The 24,532-nt window shown below is 35.9% G+C and overlaps 1 protein-coding gene across 2 annotated transcripts in view; it reads right to left on the bottom strand.

The window, feature by feature from the left end:
- LOC111044272 overlaps positions 1–5,995 on the bottom strand; it is a 48,376-nt gene extending 42,381 nt beyond the window's left edge. The window contains exons 1-2 of one of the 2 annotated variants that reach the window (XM_039424478.1): positions 5,918–5,993; positions 1,878–2,004 (exon numbers count right to left, since the gene is read on the bottom strand). The gene's annotated coding sequence lies outside the window, so the exon portion shown is untranslated. Of the gene's footprint in view, positions 1–1,877; positions 2,005–5,917 lie in introns of both variants that reach the window. The other variant, XM_022329401.2, reaches the window with a different exon arrangement.
- Between the last annotated feature and the right edge of the window lie 18,537 nt (positions 5,996–24,532).

Here is a 24,532-nt window from a genome sequence, read left to right on the forward strand (position 1 = left end):
ATCATACTCTTGAAATGTTAACGCAATATTTAAGTGTGATATGCGTGATGGAGTTATAATAAAGATCAGAGACTTCTTAAAAACTTGCTAAGTCTTCTGGACTAGCCAACCATATCCTCATTCCTATGGCTTGTGAATTTCATTGAACTGTACAACTATGGAAATATTTGAACTCAATTCAAACATGTAATGGTTCCAGATTTCTTTTATTGGCATCCTTATGTTAATGTTGTTTTGTTAAAGAATCTTCTTTATCGAAAAAAGTTACCTTTTATATTTTTGCATGTATCAACGAACAGAGGCGGAGATTATTTAGAATAAGTTGATTGATGAATGTGTTATATTTCTCTGGTGTGTTATTTAGAGCATATGAATTTACACACTAATTTTTCCCTTGTGCATGCTTTACCCTCACGTGATGGTGGGTTACAGCCCTTATCTCGGCAAGTAATTACTCAGCGTTGAGTTATCCCGCGTCCAAAGAGAAGCAGCCTACCTACCTTACTTTACATATTAATGATGCCTTTGTGTACTTTTCCTCTTTCAAAAGAAATAGAGTTTGAGTAATGAAAATGAATGAACATACCCTAACAAGCAACTACAACACGTGAAGAGCTAATGAATGGCATTCATAATCTTCCCACTATAGCTGAGAATCAAATTTATCATCCCATCCAAAATTAGATTCATACTTTCCTTAAGGGCACGCCACACCAAGCTCGCTACCGCGGCGGTAGCGAAGTTTTAAAAATCGCTAGCCATGTATTCAGGTTGATCGCGCCACACCGAGCTCGCTACCGCGGCGGTAGTACGGCGCACTACCACCTACAATCGCCTGCTAGGCGATTCAACAAAACTTCGCTGAGAGGTAGTACGGCGGACAAAGCGAGCTCAGTGTGGCGCACTCATTAAATACTGAATCGTTGGATGCCAAAATCTCAACGACTGAGCTATTCTGTAAAAATTCAGTACTGCGAGTTGCAGATGCAAGAACTTTTAAGTGGAGAGCTTTTACAAGGGATTAGATGCCTTCAAATGGATGTTTTCAAATGAAAGAATAGATTAACATATTGTTATTATTGGACGCTTACATGGAAGTGAATCGGTCCAAGGTTGATGGTCCAATTCCTAACTACTGAGGTATATAGCGGAACGTATTGAATCAATTTGTTACATGCTAAAGGAATTTCCAAACTTTCCGAAATGTAAATTTCGTATAATCAACCACAACAACCTAGGATGCCCCAGCTTATGGAGTTCATAGCGTTGCATATTCAGTCAACTTTTTAGCCCAGTTGAAAGCAGTGAAAAGCATGTTGCAGGTGACATGCGTCTACAATGTAGTCAACTCATTGGGCTAGAGGTGGCTGTGACAATACTGATCAAATCTTAAATCGGTTAAATGATTATCCGGCGGTCAGTGCGACATGCCATCGCTCAGATAAGGTGTGTGGCGACTTATCAGTATTCCCGTTTAACAAGCTCCACTAATTTATTATCAGTTATGCGTTTCAAAATCACATCCCGGAACCATCACGGTTCTGTATTCTCCCATTCACTTAAAAAAGTGACTCAAGGCTTATTTGGGCATTACACGCTGAAGAAAAAACAATCACATTCAATAAGAAGACCTCTCTCAATTCAATGTGAGAACTTTATTCATGCGATTGATTTTATTAAATATCCTAACACTCCAATATTTAACTTCATGAAAATTTCATTTCAAATTGATCAAAAAGTTCGAGTTAGCCTATCTTGATTTAGATTAAAATAGTTAACAGAATTCAGTGAATATGATAAAGTTATATACTTATTATACATTATTCCTTGTATTATGCATTGTTGGAATGAATGCGATATCAGTTTGAGTATCTAACCTTGAGAAAGAAGTCCTGCAGTGCTCCAAATATTCTGCTGGAGAGAAATAATTTCAACACATTCTTCTCGAGATGCAGGACAAGGCCTGAGGCACCACTGCTCAAATGCAATCCGCAGCTCAGATTACTGTAAGCAACATTTACTGTAAGCAAATCTCATTTCATTCTTGCTTTCCAAAAACACTTCAAGACCAGAATCCATGTAAACAATGTTGAAATTTATCATGAGGTTCGAGATATTATTATTAATCATAAGTAGTGAATAATATAATGTAAGTTTATGGTGAATCAAGTATCATAGCCTGAATGAGAAATCATTAATCTTTTTTGCTGTTTTATGACTTGACGAAAATTGAATCTATTCCAAATACATTGACATCCTACTATAATTGATGAATGAATTCAATCATTTCGTCTAACCTATTCTAAAGAATTAACGTGATTGGTAAGAACACATTCACCTAGTTTAATAATTATTGATTAAATAAAATATCAAATGAAAGCGATATAATTAGAATCAAGGACTTCTTCCACTACAAATATCGACCAGAGAATTAAATAGCAGGAGAAAATTCGTTAAGTGAAACAGTCCAAAAAAAAGTTTGAATCGACATTGGATTAGAAGGTGCATACAGACTTAAGCGCCACGAATCAACTGAAAATATTCTTATTATAACTGTATTTGTACATAAACAGTGAAATACATATATATTAAAAGCATAGCATCAGCTGATGAAAAGTGAAATGCGTGTATTTGTGGCGCATATGTCTGTACGAACCTTCAAATAAAAGATTTGATGTTTGATCACCAAATGACTTGGTTTGCATTTCAATTGTAATATCGGGGACCGAGCTACGCTATATAGTACAAAAGCATGAAAAATGTATTACGAAAGAAGAAATTATAATAAAATTCATAGTTCTTACATAAATGTTCTATCTAATCGCAGTAAATTGAGATTAATTCTCAGAGGAATGCAAAAATTTCCCTCACAAAAGCCCGGTTACACAAAAGCCGGTTAAATTTTAATATTGATTGATTCCACGTGAACCAAATCAAGACCATTTCAGAAAGATGGATCTACTGGAATTAATAAGGATTGAAAATAACCCGGCTTTTTCTCAACCGGCACTAAGTATCAGATTGAATGATTACAATAGTTCAACAGCTGAGTCATAATTTTGACACAGTCCCACACACATAAACTCGCTCACTCACTTCCATCATCAACTGACGCTGAAATAATTATTATCAGCTGTTTTTCCAAGGATTAATAATAATTATTCTTTTAATGTCCTTCAGCGAGTTTTCCCAGGTATGAGACCTAGTGCAATCGAATTTCTATATTATAAACCTACTATGTTCCGAATTTCGTGAGAATCGTTAGAGTCGTTTCCGAGATCCGGTAAAATACAAACATATAAACATATATAAAACTCTAAACATCTAAACATCTTAACATCTGAACATCTAAACATCTAAACATCCAAACATCCAAACATCTAAACAAATAAACAGAAATTGCTCGTTTAATAGTATAGGATATGGTATTCTCTCCAATCAATACATTTTCTTGTTTTCCATTTTAATTCTTTCTGAATCGTGAACATATTCTCTGGCGCCTCAATAGGCCAAAACAATAAATAATGTGTGAAGCTTCACACCATTCCTAAGCAAATCAATAAATTTGTCATGCGATTCTTCGTATGACAATGATTATAGAGACCATGTGAGTAAGTTCAAAAGTTATACATGAGGAAAGAGGAGGATTATGCTAAGGATCGAATGGACCTATAGTTTCACATGAGCTGCAAGTCACAGAGAAGTGATTCTGAAGGCACGTGAGTGAGAGTTATCTTCCACGGTTCCTACACGACATTAATCAGGGAATAATATCAAGCACTTGTCACTATTAAAATCTGAGTGAAAAGCAACTAACAATAACTCTGAACCAATTGAAGATGAAAGATTATATTCTCAACATGGAGTATCGACTGATCAATAAAAATGCAGCATCAATATTAGATGGACCGATTCCTCTACAAATTTCGCATCTAATCTCATAAACATTTTCCAATAGTACCTATTAATATTTGCACCTATACTATTACAAATTGCATTAGTTCAAAATATAACACTTGTCACCTCCAACAACAACAACAGATGCCTTGAATGTGTTGAAGGCAGTCCCATTTTCCATGACCATATACTGTGAGGATGTAAAATGTCGCTGGCAGTATAACTCAACACATAAAATTTTCTTGACGCTCATCGTTTCAGATCGTACCCTTGTTTTGTGGTAACTCATTTTATGAGAGTCTCAACTATAAAACCCGTTACTGGAGAAGTTGGGCCAGCACCCAACTTTCCAGCTTTCTAGCGATTCCCTTGCATCAGTCTATACATTATTTATAGCTTTTCGTACCGTACTAAGCTAAGGCCTAGAAGAAAGACACTCCTAAGTGACATGTTTCAATGGAAATAAGTAGTATTCATTCATTCATCAATTGGGGATTCATTTTAGACGAGTTTCAAACTGTTGACTTCGGAGAATGAATGGATGAAAGAGTCGAATTGCTTTGCTTTTCGTCTGAAGATGTTATTTTCGAATGAAGTCGAATTGACTTCAGAGGATGAATGAATGAGAGAGTCGAATTCTTGAAAATTCAGGTGTAGAAGCGATACAGATAAAATTAGATTCACCAAATAATTGGCAGGATTTCAAACATGGATAAAAAATCGTAGCCTTGACTAGTTCAAGCTTTTACTTTCCATTAACATCATAGGAACGTTGCATCTACGCAAATTTATATCAATTTTGATCTCAGAGTTTGAAACGAATAGAATTAATGAAATTATTCATAATATGAGAATGTAATACAATATTTCTCATCGGTGGTGAGAGTAATTCCAATAAAATTACAAAGGGTAATATCTCATTATTTATTTTCTAGATTAGAGAACTTGTGGGAAAAACAAAAATAGAGATCAAAATCACAATATATTTTTCAGAAATTGAAAAACTGGAATTAACAACTACTCCGATTTCTAATGAATTTTTTAATTTGATAGACCACGATATTGCAATAATATTGAGTGCTATGACAAGTAGTATGAAGGATGATTGAACACAAATTAAATATGAGAGAAATTTTTGGAGAAGAATATTACATGTAAAAATGGAAGTAACCATATACTAACATATTATATTAACAAATAAATAATTTTGGAAATATGAAAATAATCGACGCCATTGTGTTCTATAAACAAGGGAAATTCTTATGATTGTTGTTTGAATTATTATTGTTGTTTTTGAAGTTATAAAAAAAATCACTGAATTTTGATCATGAAATCATATTGAGTTTTTGTAAAATGACCAAAGTTTGACTATAATTAATCAGGTACAATTGACATGGATTAAATCTTTTCAAATAAGGAATCACAATATAATGTTCTATCTGATCACTTTTTCGAGTGAAATTCAATCAACTCCAATCATGAACAATGGGGAAGTTTTTGAATTTAGAGTTTATTAAATCTAGTAGAATTCGAAAAAAGGGGTAATGTAACATATATTACTGCAAAGGCTGATATTATGAAAATATTATTACCATTGAATAATTTCCTCACAATATTTTCGATAGTCATGATCAATTGGGAGCCAAAAAATGCAAAATAGTAGATTGAAATTTTGGTGGTGTTTTTCTTTGAAAGAAATGAGAAAAAAGTTGAGATTATTTAAAATTGAGTATAAATGAGCTCGAGGAGCTGACTTCATTCATAATTTTCGATTCCGACAAAGAGTTTTGCAAAGTCAATACTGTACATTGGATGTCATTCCCAATGCTTTCATTATTCGAGAGTACCATACTTTAGTGTAGACTATACTTCAGTTATTGGAGCTAACTCCTTGCAATGTCTGCATAGTAATTATTGGAGCTAATTGCCTGCATAGTAATGTAAGAGGGAGGGTTCAGTAGTAGTTTTCGGGACCATCTAATTTGCCTGACTTGATAATAAATTAATGAGGCAGTGTTACCTGTTGTTGGCGCCGCGGGGTTTGGGCGCCTTGCACACTTTTAGCTCTATCCGCGAGCCTGCCCCAACGTTGACTGAGAGTTCGCGCCAAGTGAGTGGCGCATGCGCACAACAGAGGTCAAGGCTGATGCGCCGACCAGCCCTACCTAGCGAGCCCTTGACGCATCGATAACTCCTTTTCCTTCTTCCGATGACCCTTCGGCGGCTGATAACAGCCCTTCGGAAGGCCACCACACACTCAATCGATCAATCAATCATTTATATGTCAATCAACGATGTCCGATTCCAGTCGTAATGCAACAGTTAGAGGGCATATTGTACGCTAATTCCACCATTGACCTTCATCATCACTGAGGGTTGATGGAGAATCAATATACGGGCCTAGGCCTAGGCCTTCGTGCTTTAAAACTGCTCTCTCAAACTTGTTGCTATGATTAACTAACTTTTGTTATCGAAGTTTGACTGTTATTTTGAACAGTTTAGGAAGTTTTGCAGTCGAAGATAAATAATAATTCAATATCATGTAAGCCCAATTTTGTCCCCCATGCCTTTGAAACCTTGTTCTTGAGAAGTTACTATTTTGGTTTTAAATTTTATCGAGCATAAAAAATTTATCTCCAATCACCACAAAAATAGGGATAGTTGGAGTATGTTGATAAATTTTGAATAGTTATTTCCCCACCTTCTTCATAATTATTCTCAGTTATCTCTGTACTGCAATATTTCATTCTTATTCCTTTAGTTGTCTCAATAATTGTGACGTCCAGATGATTTTGATGTAGGCATATCCATATACTTTATCTGATCATCCAATATCAAGGAAAGCAAGAAATCTGAAAACCTGCATGGAAGAGTATGTATTGTAGTTGCGTTCATACCTCGAAAATAATCTTGAATTGAGCTGAATCTTGAAGGAAAGATTGGGTAAAGCTGCTGGTGCAAATGAGACAATCACCATAGATTGAGAGTTATAGGTTTGGTGCAACGGGAGATTCTCAAATTTATTTACATAACCCTGAATTCATCGAATATAGATTATGGAAAATCCCTCTCAAATCTATTACGGCAAAAAACTTATCCTTGAAATTGGAGTCAAAATGCAGTATCAGTACCAGGAATTGTTTTGTGTAATATCATGCAGAACATTTACATATTAACAGAATGAGACCTTGTTTTTTCAGTACTTTTCCTACCTCTAAATGCAGTGTAACTAGAGATCAGCAAGCTTCTTGGTAGTTTTTTCGATATTGTGACCTACTTATTTATGGTGAGAAATGTTAATGTGTCTGCTGTTATCACTGTTTGCAGGGTCCCATTCTCAGTCGAAGTTATACAGAACAGCGTTGAGCTTAGCTCCTTGGGGATTTAGGGCCATTTTCAAGTTTCATTTTATCCAAGTTCCATATTTACTCTTATAGCTATAATACTCGAGTTTCTTCTCTAGTCTTCAAATAAGGCGATTCACTCATGATTGTTGAATCGGGAGTAAAAGTGTTAGATTTTCTCCATAGGGAGAAACTCATGGTAATTTGAGAACAGCTAGAGCATATTAAATCGACTTTGATGTTGATAGATAATTATTGTATACTCTTGAACACTGAGTTACATCTCTCAATACATTATCCCAACACATTATTTCAGATATATGAATTCAATACCTAACGTCAGATCAGGCATATATTATATTCTATATCGAAAAATATTTCCAATACAAACTTTTCTTATGAAAAGAAAAAAGTAAGTAGTGGATGAACTCACGTTTCTAAACATCGAATAATCACAGCTCATTCTATATCGAAAAATATTTCCAATACAAACTTTTCTTATGAAAAGAAAAAAGTAAGTAGTGGATGAACTCACGTTTCTAAACATCGAATAATCACAGCTCAGTAATTGGATTTATTATTCACATTTGTTCTCCAATGATGGATAGCAGATTTAATTCCGTAGTTGGAACAAATACGTTTCTTTCAACAAATAAGTTTATTGTACTTTGATAAGCTGTCTAGCCGATTCCAAGAGTAACCCACTTCTCAGATGGAAACAATACGAAGGAGCAATAGGAATAAGAAAGATTGGTTTTCCCACAATGAGACGACTAAGTACCGGTATGCTGATTTGTAACCTTTCTAACTGCTGGTTCAAGCGTCAGAATTCAATTTTTACGCAGTGTATCAGCAATTAGCAATAATAGTTGTGGAAAGTTTAAATTCTGATCTCATAGCTAAGATGAGCTACGAAGTATTCATGAAGTGAATAGTGATTGAGATTCATGATTCAGAGACTTCCTACTTTGTATTTGGACTGAATTGAATTGAGAAAATCTTTATTCATTGAACTCAATGAACAAAAGACTTAACATATAGAAATATAAATGAATAGTGTCACAAAATCTTATGTATCCTAAATACTAATTACAAACAAGAATGACACACACATAAATTATTATCGAACTCCTGTAACAGAATTAGCTTAGTGCTAAAGTGTTCAATTGGAAGTGCAAAGCAGAATACTGTATCCTTTATACTAAAAATAATCTTCAATTAAATCCTTGACCAATATAGAAGGCTTAACCAATGGGTTTTACCGTCACAAACAATATTCTTATCAATTTAAGTCAAAATAGAATAGCTTATTAGTCTTTAACTAGGTGCTATAAAAATCAAGAAAAAAACTCCTGTAACGAATAAGCTACAGTGATAAGTCTACCAAATAGCCTACTTCTCCAATTTAATAGGTACCATGTTATTTAATATAAAGTAAACCTTATATGATTTCATATAATAGTAAACCTTAGTTGCTGATGATTTATTGCGTTTAAGCGCACTGAGCGTCCATTTCTCCAGGTGTCTGATGCTTGGCGTTGATAGATGCAACACATTGTGCCGTAACGGCCGGTGACAGTGCATTGGAAACTAGCAAACTGTGGTTTGGTAGTGAGCTATACAGAATATCTGTCATACAGGTATTGATCATAACTCGGTTGCAAGCCAATATCCGTTTCCCTCTTCTTTCCTACCGTAGTAATGGATTTAGCTTTGTATCTGCTACGCCCGATGGAGAACGATATTTCATTCCCTGTATTCTACATGAAGTTTGTCGTTGTGCCATGAGTTCCATCACAATGTGTTTGGCTGAAGAAGGAGAAACTTTGGTCTGTTCAGCTGTTGCTCATTCCAAGGTCGAAAAAGGCAAAAAGACAGCGGATTGTGGTAGATTCATTTTTCAACTCATATTAGTTTTTCTTATCCTATTGGTGAAGAAAGTATCGTGCTTCATCCCAGTGCCACCACATACATTTTTATTTTATTTCATATAGCAGCATCTGTGTTTTTACATTCATTGTATCTCCAAGACGTTTATACTACTTTGTGAATCCACTGTAGATGAATAGACCTTCCCAACATGAATAATGTCATACAGGAATAATGCAATAATAATATCATACAGGAAAGTTTCAAAGAAACCCTTATTCAATGTAGCTTGAGTATTGGAACTGAATCAATTATTCAAGTGTGGTAATTTCTCGAAACTGAGAGACTTTGGCCTTAGAACTACATTTTATGACCTTCCAAACAAATTCATGCCCCAGAATTATGGAATATGAGATGAATAACGCATATGGTTAATCATTATTTACGAAGGAATTTTCAAATGTAATACATAAATAATGGTTTCAGAATTTATAGGTTAATGCTATATTGAAGAAGCGAATTGTCACAATCAAGAGTCTGTTCAATGAAGCTTATGATCATATTTTTCAAAAAGTGAATTTATTATTTGAGGAGTTCAAACAGAGTGACCTTCCAAGTGACATTGATGAATAAGAGAGGCACATCACATCAATTCATCAGGAATATGGAATCATCATCCCACATTCAATATAGGATAGTAATTATCTGTGATGGGTCTCTCCAAAATGGTTGCAATTCCTGTCCACTGCACTTAACTGCTTTGCATCTATGATCAGGCTATGTATACAGGATAATATAGCTCTGCTAAACACCACAATCTATCTAGCCAATTGCATATCAATGGTCATCCATTGGATGTAGACATTATACGTCGTATGTAGTACCCAGGGTGCAGGATATCCATTAGAGAATACACAATATTGTAAAGCAGTTCGTGTATGATGCTCTGTCGGTCCCAAGATCGGAGGGATCTCAAATTCAATTTCCTGTTGCCTCGCTCTCTCCTCAGGAAAGAACCGAGTTTCAACTTCCTGCTCTATGAATTTCATGAAGCGGCCAAGATTACCCAATACTCTATATTTGAAAATGAAGTACTTCAAATGAATATTGTAGGCCTATACGAAAATTGTTTATACCAGTTTTTCAAATCTTTTCAACTCTTTATCATTGGTACATTTCTAATAATAGAAAATTACACTTTTTTATGTATTTCAATTTCAATTTTTTCAATTTATTTTCCTTTACACACATACATAAAATACAAGTAATATTAAATTACAACAAGAATAAACAACTAGCAAAATTAGTACAAAAAAAAAAACAAAAATGTCCGTACAAGATGCTAATTCAGAATTTGGTGTAAAGGGGTGGGATTGAAGCTCTTCCAACTATGGTTACCCATGTACTAGGAAGGCTTTCAATCCATGAGAGGGAAAATCAAGGATTAGGAAAAAAGGTGAGGTGGGATGATAGGATAGTTAATTTAATAAAGAAAAATAAATAAAAAGGTCCACACTAGATTGGTAAGTGAGCACACAAAACACTAAGTTCCTCTTTTACTTTGTTTAATTTACAGGTAGAAAAAATAGTTCGTTTTAATCCAAATACTAATATCATGTTTTATTTTTTTTAGTCAATTTCGCGCAGCAGATATATTCTTCAGGAATTTTATTTATCAATTTAGTGCTTAAATATATAAGTTGTCTTCTGATGGTTTCAATGTTTGTATTGTACATAAGATACTTATTTGAGGAGGGTCTCAGATTGTACCGGTTATTGATTGTGTTATTTGTGCAAGGAAAATTAGCTTTATGTTTGATTATATATTTCGCTACATTTATTACGTACAACTGCCTAACTGTTAACACATTAAACTCTTTGAAAGTCAAGTCGGTTGGGTAAAGTCTGGGTTTATTTAAAATTGTTTTGATTATTGATTTTTGAATTATGAAAAGCTCTTCTAAGTGAGAATTATAACAGCCCCCCCATACGGATATACCATACTGAATTATGGACTGGACCAGTGCAAAGTAAACCATTTTTAGATGTTTTGAGTTCAGAATTTTTTTTGCTTCGTAGAATTTATAGGATAGATATCTCATTCTTCTGCGAATAAATTTTATGTGTATGTCCCACTTCAAATTTTCATCTATTTGGACACCTAGATATTTGGTACTTTTGACTCTTTTTATAGTAGGGCAGGTGCAGTTATTGTTGCAGTTTGAGTGGAGTTTCAGATTTAAATTCTCATCAGGTTACCAGTTGTATTGAATGCGAAGGTGATGTAATTGGTTTTTTCAATGTTCAGGCTCGGGGTGTTTCTGTCCAACCAATTTTTTATGAGCAAACAGTTCTGTTCTGCAATTTCATGTACCCCAGTCCAAGATTCCCCATGGAAAATAGCTGCAGTGTCATCTGCGAAAGATATAGTTGTGGCGTTTTTTTTTTAATTTCAGCTTTAATAAGTCATTGACATATAATATAAAGAGGATTGGTGATAGTACCGTTCCCTGAGGCAAACCGTAGGAGGTCATTTTGGAGACATCAGTAAGTCCGTCGATTGTTAAAGACTGGGTTCTATCTCTCAAGTAGCTCTTTATGAGTTCTAGAAATATTCCCCTAAAGCCATATCTTTCGAGTTTATTGTAAAGAAAACTATGTGGTATAGTATCAAAGGCTTTTTTAATATCCAGGAAAACTGCTATAGATTTGTAATTGGAATTCAAGTTTTGTGAAACAGTATTAGAAAATTCAATTAACGCATCTTCGGTACTTTTCGCAGTCTGGAATCCAAATTGATTCTTATCTATTATTTTATGCTTGTTCAAATACACAACTAATCTCTTCTTTATAATTTTCTCCATGATTTTTGCTAGATTACTAATAAGGCTGATTGGTCTGTAGTTACTTGGGTCCAAGGGATCTCCTTGCTTGAATAAAGGTTTTATCTTGGCGGTTTTGAAATGTTTAGGGAAGTAGCCTTGTTCAAAGCATTTGTTGAAAATCACGGAAAGCGGCTGTGAAATAGTGTGGCTTATATGTTTGAGTACTTTGTTATTGAGATTATCCAAGCCTGGGGTGCAGTTATTTTTCAGCTCTTTTCAACTCTTTATCATTGGTACATTTCTAATAATAGAAAATTACACTTTTTTATGTATTTCAATTTCAATTTTTTCAATTTATTTTCCTTTACACACATACATAAAATACAAGTAATATTAAATTACAACAAGAATAAACAACTAGCAAAATTAGTACAAAAAAAAAAACAAAAATGTCCGTACAAGATGCTAATTCAGAATTTGGTGTAAAGGGGTGGGATTGAAGCTCTTCCAACTATGGTTACCCATGTACTAGGAAGGCTTTCAATCCATGAGAGGGAAAATCAAGGATTAGGAAAAAAGGTGAGGTGGGATGATAGGATAGTTAATTTAATAAAGAAAAATAAATAAAAAGGTCCACACTAGATTGGTAAGTGAGCACACAAAAACACTAAGTTCCTCTTTTACTTTGTTTAATTTACAGGTAGAAAAAATAGTTCGTTTTAATCCAAATACTAATATCATGTTTTATTTTTTTTAGTCAATTTCGCGCAGCAGATATATTCTTCAGGAATTTTATTTATCAATTTAGTGCTTAAATATATAAGTTGTCTTCTGATGGTTTCAATGTTTGTATTGTACATAAGATACTTATTTGAGGAGGGTCTCAGATTGTACCGGTTATTGATTGTGTTATTTGTGCAAGGAAAATTAGCTTTATGTTTGATTATATATTTCGCTACATTTATTACGTACAACTGCCTAACTGTTAACACATTAAACTCTTTGAAAGTCAAGTCGGTTGGGTAAAGTCTGGGTTTATTTAAAATTGTTTTGATTATTGATTTTTGAATTATGAAAAGCTCTTCTAAGTGAGAATTATAACAGCCCCCCATACGGATATACCATACTGAATTATGGACTGGACCAGTGCAAAGTAAACCATTTTTAGATGTTTTGAGTTCAGAATTTTTTTTGCTTCGTAGAATTTATAGGATAGATATCTCATTCTTCTGCGAATAAATTTTATGTGTATGTCCCACTTCAAATTTTCATCTATTTGGACACCTAGATATTTGGTACTTTTGACTCTTTTTATAGTAGGGCAGGTGCAGTTATTGTTGCAGTTTGAGTGGAGTTTCAGATTTAAATTCTCATCAGGTTTACCAGTTGTATTGAATGCGAAGGTGATGTAATTGGTTTTTTCAATGTTCAGGCTCGGGGTGTTTCTGTCCAACCAATTTTTTATGAGCAAACAGTTCTGTTCTGCAATTTCATGTACCCCAGTCCAAGATTCCCCATGGAAAATAGCTGCAGTGTCATCTGCGAAAGATATAGTTGTGGCGTTTTTTTTTTAATTTCAGCTTTAATAAGTCATTGACATATAATATAAAGAGGATTGGTGATAGTACCGTTCCCTGAGGCAAACCGTAGGAGGTCATTTTGGAGACATCAGTAAGTCCGTCGATTGTTAAAGACTGGGTTCTATCTCTCAAGTAGCTCTTTATGAGTTCTAGAAATATTCCCCTAAAGCCATATCTTTCGAGTTTATTGTAAAGAAAACTATGTGGTATAGTATCAAAGGCTTTTTTAATATCCAGGAAAACTGCTATAGATTTGTAATTGGAATTCAAGTTTTGTGAAACAGTATTAGAAAATTCAATTAACGCATCTTCGGTACTTTTCGCAGTCTGGAATCCAAATTGATTCTTATCTATTATTTTAGAAGTTCAAAACAGAGTGACCTTCCAAGTGACATTGATAAATAAGAGAAGCATATCACATCAATTCATCAGGAATATGGAATCATCATCCCACATTCAATATAGGATAGTAATGATCTGTGATGGGGCTCTCCAAAATGGTTGCAATTCCTGTCCACTGCACTTAACTGCTTTGCATCTATGATCAGGCTATGTATACAGGATAATATAGCTCTGCTAAAGACCACAATCTATTTAGCCAATTGTATATCAATGGTCATCCATTGGATGTAGACATTATACGTCGTATGTAGTACCCAGGGTGCAGGATATCCATTAGAGAATACACAATATTGTAGAGCAGTTCGTGTATGATGCTCTGTCGGTCCCAAGATCGGAGGGATCTCAAATTCAATTTCCTGTTGCCTCGCTCTCTCCTCAGGAAAGAACCGAGCTTCAACTTCCTGCTCTATGAATTTCATGAAGCGGCCAAGATTACCCAATACTCTATATTTGAAAATGAAGTACTTCAAATGAATATTGTAGGCCTATACGAGAATTGTTCATACCATTTTTCAAATCTTTTCAACTCTTTATCATTGGTACATTTCTAATAATAGAAAATTACACTTTTTTATGTATATTCCCTTGTAGTTGACAAAACCCAAGACAGTATTTCTAGCTGCAAGATATTTTCTTGAAAAATTTATTCACTGCCAACAACAAAACGATGTCTTATCATCATCATCATTTTCAGGGATTAGGCTTATTAATTAACCTGTTCCGGTACCCATCTCTTTCTTGGCCTTCCTACATCTCTTTTTCCAGTAGGTTTATAGTTTCGGACTTCAAGTGACATTTTCCAGGTGGATTCAATGACTGCACCAGTTGCGTCTTTTTTATATAATTCTTTCATTCAGAGGAGCAACCAATAAAACCTGCCTTATATCAGTATTTCTGATTCTACAAAACCTCTATTACTATATTACTAGTAGTTTTGTGAACAGTAGACCTCGCGCAATTACAAACAACAGCCTCCCCTTATACTGTCCATCAGAGTAAATCCTGTCTGTATGTCGTGTCGTCGAGATATCGGTGTGAAAACGGCTAATGGCTGTTGGGGTTGGTGTATCAAAAATGCAAACATCAAAAGCTAATCTCCTTTAAGACATACTGGCAACAGGTAACCCCGAGCTCAAAGCAGAGAAAGGTCGAGGAGAGACAGTATTGTCTATGTTATTTTATTTATTAACTAGCTGGCCCGGCGAACTTCGTACCGCCAAATAGTTAATGCATCTCATGACAAACTTTAGCTGGATGCACACTTTAGGAGGCGCGATGCGGCATTTTGCATCCAGGTGCTTCTTGCTTATATTGGTTTGAATGGAAGAACTCACACACACTGAATCGGACATGGCGTGGAACGGTGTCATAAGGCAATCTCCATGAGATCAACACTTTGTATCACCAAGCCGCGCATCCTCAGGTGTGCTTAGTCTTAGCTTAATCTGATGCACTATATTTTTATCAAAATTATCCAACAATCAGTATTTTATATCTCAATATGGACTTTCTATGTGCTTAGATAGTTGTACAGCAGTTTGTATTTTTAGATATAGTTGGATGCAGCTTGCTGGGAAATTGAATGGCATATCTCCTTGCTGCTGATTTTCCCGTGCATATTCTAAATTTACAGCATTTCGAGTTCTACGACTCCAGTTTGGACGTCGTTCGCACTGCGGCATTATTATTAGAAATAAAATTTTGTGAATCAGTAGAAAGAAAAAATAAGAAAAACAGATCTACCGACGGCTGTTGTATAACGCAATGACTAGTAGTTCTGTGAACAGTGGACCTCGCGCTCAGTAAGTTACATTTTTATATATAATATATAAGCTTATGCTTTATGGGCCAGCATGTGGAAGCGTCAGAAGTGACAAAAAATTACATTGAAGGACAGTATGCTATATGCAGTATTACTGCATATTTTGGAATGGCCTCTATGGGTCTGCCTCAAATGTCAATTCTCTGTAATTCGATCCATTCAAGCCCCATATCACTTGCTGCATGCACCTCCTGCAATCCTCCCTCACATGGGAACAAAGGGTAGTTCGAAACCAAGTGCTCCATTGTCTGTATCTCGCCACATTCACAGTATGGGTCAGGTGTGAAGCCCCATAAGGCAAGAGACTGGGCGCATCTTCCAGTAGATGTCCGGAACCTGTTCAAACAGCACCACTGCCGGCGGCCAAGCAGTGTCCCTGGCACCTGTACATTTGGATCCTCAATTAGGTGTTTATTCTTTACTGATGAGGAGGACCACCTTGCCTTCCAAATTGTTCCAATATTATTTATTGGCCGCTTTGTTCCGGCATCTTTCTGAACGTGGCCTTACTCTACCATCTCTAAAAGTTAGAAATCATATATATGAAAGATGCGTGCCTCCTCGCGGTGCGGCTGGATAGCTTGACTTGAGAAGGCTAAAGTCAAGTGAACAAAAACGGAACATAACCGCCATAGTGGACCGGCATAACATCTGCCAGAGCCAGGTTGATGATTTGAAACCTCCTTATTTCCCCCCCCCCACCTATCATACCTTTTCCCTCCTTTTCCACACACCTGCTTTTTCCAACATTCTTTGTACCATCTTTCTTACACCAACCAAGCGGCTCCTAATATAAATAACATTCTGCGTCCCGGGGGTATTGGTATTGGTTGGATATTGGCGATGTAGCACAGGGAAATTATTAATTGTCACTGCAAAAAGTAATTGAGGTGCCCCACGGTGTAAGCCTCAGAAAAGCTGACCGGACACAAATGTCTCCTGGTCGAATGGGCCAAAACAGCCCTTGTAATGGCTCAAAACAGTAAGTTACATTGACCTGTTGTTATGTTTTCTCAAAAATTAATAAATAATTTATCAATTAAAAATGTCTAGAAAAAATCCTAAATAAACATAGAGCTTTCTTTCCTATCGTATCGTGACGTGTCGTCCCGGTCCCGGAATGTGAGTGTGAGCGCTGTTATCAGGTCTGGCTGCAACCATAGCCACCTCTAATACAAGGCCGCAGCCACGGTATTTAGATGATTTACCGTGGCCGCAGCCTACGATACTGCAACGTCGCAGTGTAGGCCTAGAATCTAATACATGATTGGTGAAAATGTTTCAAAAGAATACCAGCTGATCTTTTTACTGCAACGTTGCAATATCGTAGGCTGCCGCCTTGTATTAGAGGTGGTGGCTATGCTGCAACTGTCTACAACGTTGATGGAAATATACATTTTCAAGATGTTCGATGTTTTTGAACGGGTAGTATTATAGTTAACTGTCTACTAACGTTGATGGAAAGACACATTTTCAAGATGTTCGATGTTTTTGAACGGGTAGTATTATAGTCCACTAGACAGATGATTTATGATTAGTAATTCTATAGTCTGATTTTTACCCTATTATTGGCGTTTGAAGGAGACTACTTTTTCCTTTTATGCTTGAAATGCAAAATTTTCAAAAACCGTATGCATACGTCGACGCAAAATTCAAAAAGGAATATACCTGTCAAATTTCATGAAAATCTATTTCTGCGTTTCGCTGTAAATGCAGAACATAAAAATATAAATATAAACATAAAGAGAAATGCAAAACCGTCAACTTGAATCTTAGTCCTCACTTCGCTCGGTCAATTATAACAGCTGATTTTTATTTCTGTGTGTGGCCAGCTTACAAATCTTCTTCCATAAGGATTACATGTAAACTTTGAAGGACCGTAGGAAAGAGTCCTGAAGTTTGATCATAAATTTGATAGGCCATAAACCTACCTGCACCTGAACATAACAAACACAACTAAACAAAAGTCATCAAATTCGGTGCAAACTTAAAAAAGTTATTGAATGTCAAAATTTAAGGCTTGATTTTTATTTATATAGATTGCATGCAATAAATAGTTCATTAAATAGTGCATAAAAATTGCATTCAATGAGGCATGCAATTAATAGTCCACACAGAAGCTGATTTTCCACAAAGTTACATTGAGATATTGAATCGCATGTGTCATGGCATGCAATTTATAATCCACTCGACAGCTGATTTATGATGAAATCAATTACGGTACTGTATACAACGTTGATGGAAAGATACATTTTCAAAATATTCGATGTTTTTGAACGGGTAGTATTATAGTCAACCTTACTGTCTACTAACGTTGATGGAAAGATACATTTTCAAGATGTTCGATGTTTTTGAACGGGTAGTATTATAGTACACTAGACAGCTGATTTATGATGAATAATTCTATAGTCTGATTTTTACTCTCATATTGGCGTATGAAGGAGGCTCCTTTTTCCTTTTATACTTGAAATGCAAAATTTCCAAAAACCTTGTATATACATTATGTCAATCATCAATAATGAATGGAACCAATCAATCAAATTGAATATTCTTGATTACAATCATAGCTTAAATCTCACAACCCATGGCAACTGATGATTTAATTGATTCGTGACATAGTGAGCTCTCCATAATAAAAAAAAAAACAATCTCCATTCCTTACTGAATCGGCTCATACAGCATAATTCTATAATAATAATCATCAAAATAGAACAAATGCACCTACACGTGCATTCATCTTACATATTTTATGCAAGCTATAAGCTTCTCAACTTCAGCCCCCGGATTTAATGTGACTGAATAAGACATTTTGAGTGGAGAAGACTCCTTGAATGTTATCATGTTGAGCGTTCGCCTACATGCGATCGGAATTTCATCGTCACATGTTTCCTTCAGCAATTCCAAACTCTCTCAAACTGGTATCAAGTTCGTGATATAATCCTCGTTGTCAGCTTCTTTGTTATTTGATCATCACACTTCAATCACACCTCCTACATCAGTCGCAATTTCCCAGCAATCAATGAACAGGAATTACTTCTTGAAGTTCAAACTGAAGAATGTTGTATTACCCACGATACTCAAATTTGAAATAAGGTAGTGGAAGACCTGATAAACAGAAACAAAAATTGGTTGGAATTTATACTTTCACAAACATTTGAAAAATTTCGCCCAAGTGGAAAGTGGATTTCACTTGTGAAATAACCAAATATGTTTATAGAATACCTGATGGTCATAATATGATGTGATGGTCTATTTTGGCCATGTTTCCATATGACTTTAAATTCTATAATGGCCTATTCAAATGAAATCACAAGTAGTATGTTATGCAATACTCCTGCTTGTAATTGATTGCAGCAGCCAGCAGAACAAAGGGAGGATACTAGTACACATTTAGGTAAATAATGTAGGTAAATACTGTATTATCTATAACGAGATATCCTGACGAGAAATGTGCTCTTGTCAGGTATACTGTAGCGTGCATTCCATATACAGCAGTCTACAACATAATCATTGAATGATGAGCTACGCTACGTTTTACATGTCTCGCAAATAGACAGTCGAGCGTGGGTGACAAAGCCATCACCCCACCCTCAACCTCACCGTCATAGCCATGTGATTTCCCGCTTTGATGAAAAACATCATGAGTCGATCACTGCTAGTTAGCTAATGATGAGGGGATTACTGAACCGGTAAACAAGCACGCCTACAGCCCTACATGCAGCTGAAATTCGCGGTGGTACTTTCTTTTTATTGGAGATGATCCGTGATACGTGAGAAATCCATACGTGGATTTATGATACGTGAGTGAATTGATTGTGAATAGTTAATTGCATGAGGATTAGTGCCTCATGTCATCATCATTTTAATGGTAACAACTGTTTTTTGTAGTTTTTGTCCTGATTTATAAGTTTCATCAAGGTTTCGTCCGTAATTGACCGGTTAGATCTGAAAAAGTTGGATCAATCGGGGTAAATTGTTATCACAGGCGAAGGGTTACATCTGAAATGCATCATACATAATTATATGAGAAATTTTTGTTACCAAAGTTTTCTGAGACTTGTGAGAGTGAATTATCGGGTTGGAAATTGATTAAGAATGGAAAATTGAAAATTCTTAAGGAAAATTTTGCTAGTGAATGGAAGAAAAGTGAATGAATAATATTTTCTAAATTTCCCATGTAAGCTTATGTAATATAGCTTATTCATTTAATATTTGAATATGTAGATTTGGAAAAACCTGTACCTTCAATCTTGCATATTCATTTCATGATCTAATGCAGGAACCGATAGTTGGATTCATTCTTGTAGTCCCTTCGAAAATGGAAGACCCACACATCTTGATACGGGTACTGTTCAATCAAGTTTGAAAAATGATCAGGAATCATTATTATAAAAAGTAGTACAAGAATGAAAAAATACAAAAGACCTGTTTAATGCAAGAGATGAGTAGTTTTCCTTGATTATGATAAGTGATAAGTCATATTCCTTTGAGGGGCTGTAATAGGAGACTACATGATTGTCTTATATTGACTCATTGTATCAACAATCATCATTAATCAATGTATATCTGATTATATTTAATTAAATATGCGTTATTAATTCTGTTAAATTGAATTCTTACAGCATTTTTGACATTTTGCTGAATTATTATCAACTAGCTTGATAATTGGTTTTATCATGAAGTGAACTCAACCAAGAGAGCAATAGATTGCTTCTCATCTCAGCTTCACTCAAGGCTGCTTAGTGCGGTAGTTCTTTTCAGACGCGAGCAAATTTATCAAGTCCATTGATAGCCTCGGGTGTACTGAAGAGAATGCCCGTGATTGAATAGACAAGGAGCGTGGGAAATGAGAAAAATTGCTTGCTTCTTTTATCTTGAGAGAGAACTTTTTGTAAGCATCTAGAACTTGAGAAAGTGAATGATCTGGTTGAAAAATTATGGGAGAATTCATCTAGATAGAAAATTGAAAGTCTATGAAGGAAAATGTTAAAGTGAATAGCAGGAGAGCGAATGAGTTGAGTCTCGCCAATTTCTGAAATTGGTTTTGGATTATTGTTCCCATTCATATGAATATGTTTGGGTATTATTATTATCTGACCTCACCTTTTATTACAAAACGTGATAAATCTCAGCTTGTTTGTTAAATATATACATTGTTATCAAGTTCGAGAAATCTACTTTTTATCAAGAAATCTTCTTCTTCTTCTTTAACTACGCCTTATCCCAATCATATGGGGTCGGCATTTCCCTCCTTTAGCCGTCTCCTCCACAAAATCCAGTCCATCTCCTCCCCAGTCACCAACTCCCCGCAGATCAGCCACCAATCTGTCTCTCCACCTCATCCTTGGACTCCCCCGCCCACCCTTCCACCCAGGTCCAAATCCTGCACCCTCAGTCCCACATAATCCTCCTCACCTCTCTGCACATGTCCAAACCACCTCATCCTGGCCTTCTTCATCCTTCCCCTCCCAATGGTACCACCCCAACTGTACCTTTTATCTCCTCATTACGAATCCTATCCCTTCTTGTGACCCACACATTCATCTTAGTATTTTCATCTCAGCTATTTCCATTTTCTTCTCTTGCCTCTTTGAAACAGGCCAGGTTTCCGCGCCATACAACATAGCTGGTCTCACTACCGATCAGTACACCTCACCCTTCATCTTACAGTTCACTTTGTTATCAAGAAATATTGTAGGTTATAGTATAGTGAATCAAGTAGGCTTTTCAGTAAGTTCAGGCTCTGCCATTTTTACTTTCCTTGCTCTACTAACATAGGTAAGGAAAGTATTGCTTTCCAAAAAAAATTAAGGTACCCTAATTTCAAGTTTTCTATACGTTTCAAGGTCCCCTGAGTCCAAAAACATGATTTATGGGTGTTGGTCTATGTGTGTGTATGTGTGTGTGTATGTGTATGTGTATGTGTATGTGTGTGTGTGTGTGTGTGTGTGTGTGTGTGTGTGTGGTGTGTGTGTTGTGTGTGTGTGTGTGTGTGTGTGTGTGTTGTGTGTGTGTGTGTGTGTGTGTGTGTGTGTGTGGTGTGTGTGTGTGTGTGTGTGGTGTGTGTGTGTGTGTGTATGTGTGTATGTCTGTGAACAAGATAATTCCATTCCTAATTAACCGATTGACTTGAAATTTGACTTCAAATTTATACCATGGATAGCTATTTATAAGCCCTATCAACTGGCATAAGTCTCATTTCTGGGAAAATTTCAGGAGCTCCGTAATATGCATGAGAAAAATGGCGGATAATGACTAAAAAACCATGTTTTTACGGTTTTCTCGAAAACGGCTCAATCGATTTTCTTCAAATTTATACCATGGATATATTCATAAGCCCTATCAACTGACATGAGTCTCATTTATGGGAAATTGCAGGAGCTCCGTAATATTCTTGAGAAAAATGACAGTTACTAGATTTTCTCAAAAACGGCTCTAACCATTTTTTCAAATTCATACCCTGTATAGTTCTATTTATCAGCTCTATCAACTGGCATGAGTCTTTTTCCTGGGAAACTAATGGGGGGTAAACCTCATCCTTGAGAAATGGACTTTGTAACCTCCTCCTCGTGCATGAGGTAGGTAGAGCAGTTTTCTAAAAAGAACACAGTCATAGTCAAGATATTTCATCTGTAGAACTGCTGTTTTGACGACTTTTAAAAAATCATCGAATTTCACAATTTACACAAAGGGAAAAGTACTCTGAAAACAATTATAATATACACATAATTATACAGTAGTCTGATCGTAGTTGCAAATATGTTGCCGTCAATCGTCATTATGTTATTCCCCTAAATTATTCTCGTTTGAGAATGAGGCTTGCAGTTCAATGAGCAAGGTGAGTGTACCACACCAGATTTTTCAAAGTGAGAATTACTTAATAAAATTGTACTAGATTAACAACCTGATAATTATATTATGTAACTGTTCCATTAAATGATTCCTTCAAACATTGATACTTTAACTGTGCAATCATTGATGTATATCTATGAATTCATATTCGATAGATTGAATATGTGCTTATTCCCGTCTTCCATAACCCGTCTCAATTGCAACTATAAAGCTGAAATTCGAATCAATTCGTCGGTAGCCTATAACGGTTAATGTGCAATGATTGGTACATTGGTATTTTCGGGAATGTGGCTGCTGATTGAAATTCAAATTATCCAGAGGGTCATCGAAATTTCGACTGCTAACCCCTGGTTAATTGTTCGAGTGGTGGTTGGACGGGCTCAAATGGCCTGTGAAGAATCTGCACGCACGCATACACACACACGCGCCCCTATTCCATTTGCACAGATGGAATGTAGCAATGTGCTTTGCGCGCCAGCATGGCTAAGAGGATTGAAAAGCAAATTAAACTGTTACAGCATCTGGGAGGAAAATTACTCGCTCGACTCACATAAAACGCGCTGAGCAGCGGTTCAAGTCTGCAGACAGCACCCAGCAGCCGGCTAGGCTATACAAAGTTTTCTAGGCTATGTAACTTTCCCGACATTTGCCTGAAATGATGTACAACATAAGCGAAGCAATTTCATACACAATTTTCTTATCAGCAGGCTCCACATTGAATTTTCCTCACTTTCCATCCAGTAGTACTCTCCTTCAGAAAAGTCTCTCCAAAGCTGAATTGCATGAGCTCATGATAAATCACTTCTAGAGATATCGAGTCATTTCCCGCATCATTTAAATGGATATCGACCTTCCATCCTGATCTCTTCGTCTTCCTCCTTGCCCTTTACCCATTATTTGGGGTCGGCTCTCCTTGATCTAAGTCTCCAGTTCGAACGATCCTGGGTCGTCTGATTTGTCAGGTGCAACTGCTTCATATTTTTTGAATTAAACCTAGCCATGTGAGACAGGGTCTGCCTCTGCCCCTCGGCTGTGTCTCCATATCAGGTACTTTCCTTGTCATATGATTCGGTAACCGTCTATTTACATGACCATACCAGCGCAATCTTCCTTCCGTTATCTTCTCATAGACCTTCCAACCTGATCAAATTTACAATTTATTATTCAAGAAAACGTTTAAATTCATTCATTTATTTACAATGGAGACAATGAAATTCCCCAAATATTCCCCTTGAAAAACAAATTGTAGTAATACGAAGGGAAAAAATATGGTGTGGCGCACTCACACAACTTTCCTTGCCGTTATGAATATTAATCACCTGACGCTAGTGTTCAAGCGCATCTCAAGTCTACTTATAAACAAAGATCTGAGCTAGCTGGTGACAGGACAATAACGCTGGAGACATACGAGGTCTGCTATCTCTTCATAGTGAATCATTTAATAAGTTGCCAACAGTTTGCAATTGGATAATCACATTTACTCAATTTTCGAGCTTATTTTCAATTTTAGGTGGAAATGTTACTGAGCATTAATTGTAGAGATTTCCATGCTCAATCTATGCCACTCAAAATGTTTTGTTCTATTGTATCTGAAGCCTGATAATTGGGAATCTAAAATCAAACTTTGCATAGATGGGGTGGAGCTCTTGAAATTTTTACAGATATGGGACTTATGTCAATTGATAGAGCTTATCAATGACGATTCTATGTATAAATTTAATCAAAATCGTTGAAGCCGTTCTTGAGAAAATCGCGAAAAACCCTGTTTCTGACAAAATTTTCTCCATTTTAGCCGCCATCTTAAATTGCATTCGATCGAAGTTGTTCGTGTCGGATCCTTAGATTGTATCTTAGATTGTATTGTATCTGAAGCCTGATAATTGGGAATCTAAAATCAAACTTTGCATAGATGGGGTGGAGCTCTTGAAATTTTTACAGATA

Source organism: Nilaparvata lugens, chromosome 3, assembly GCF_014356525.2.
Source record: "Nilaparvata lugens isolate BPH chromosome 3, ASM1435652v1, whole genome shotgun sequence".
Classification (NCBI taxonomy): domain Eukaryota; kingdom Metazoa; phylum Arthropoda; class Insecta; order Hemiptera; family Delphacidae; genus Nilaparvata; species Nilaparvata lugens.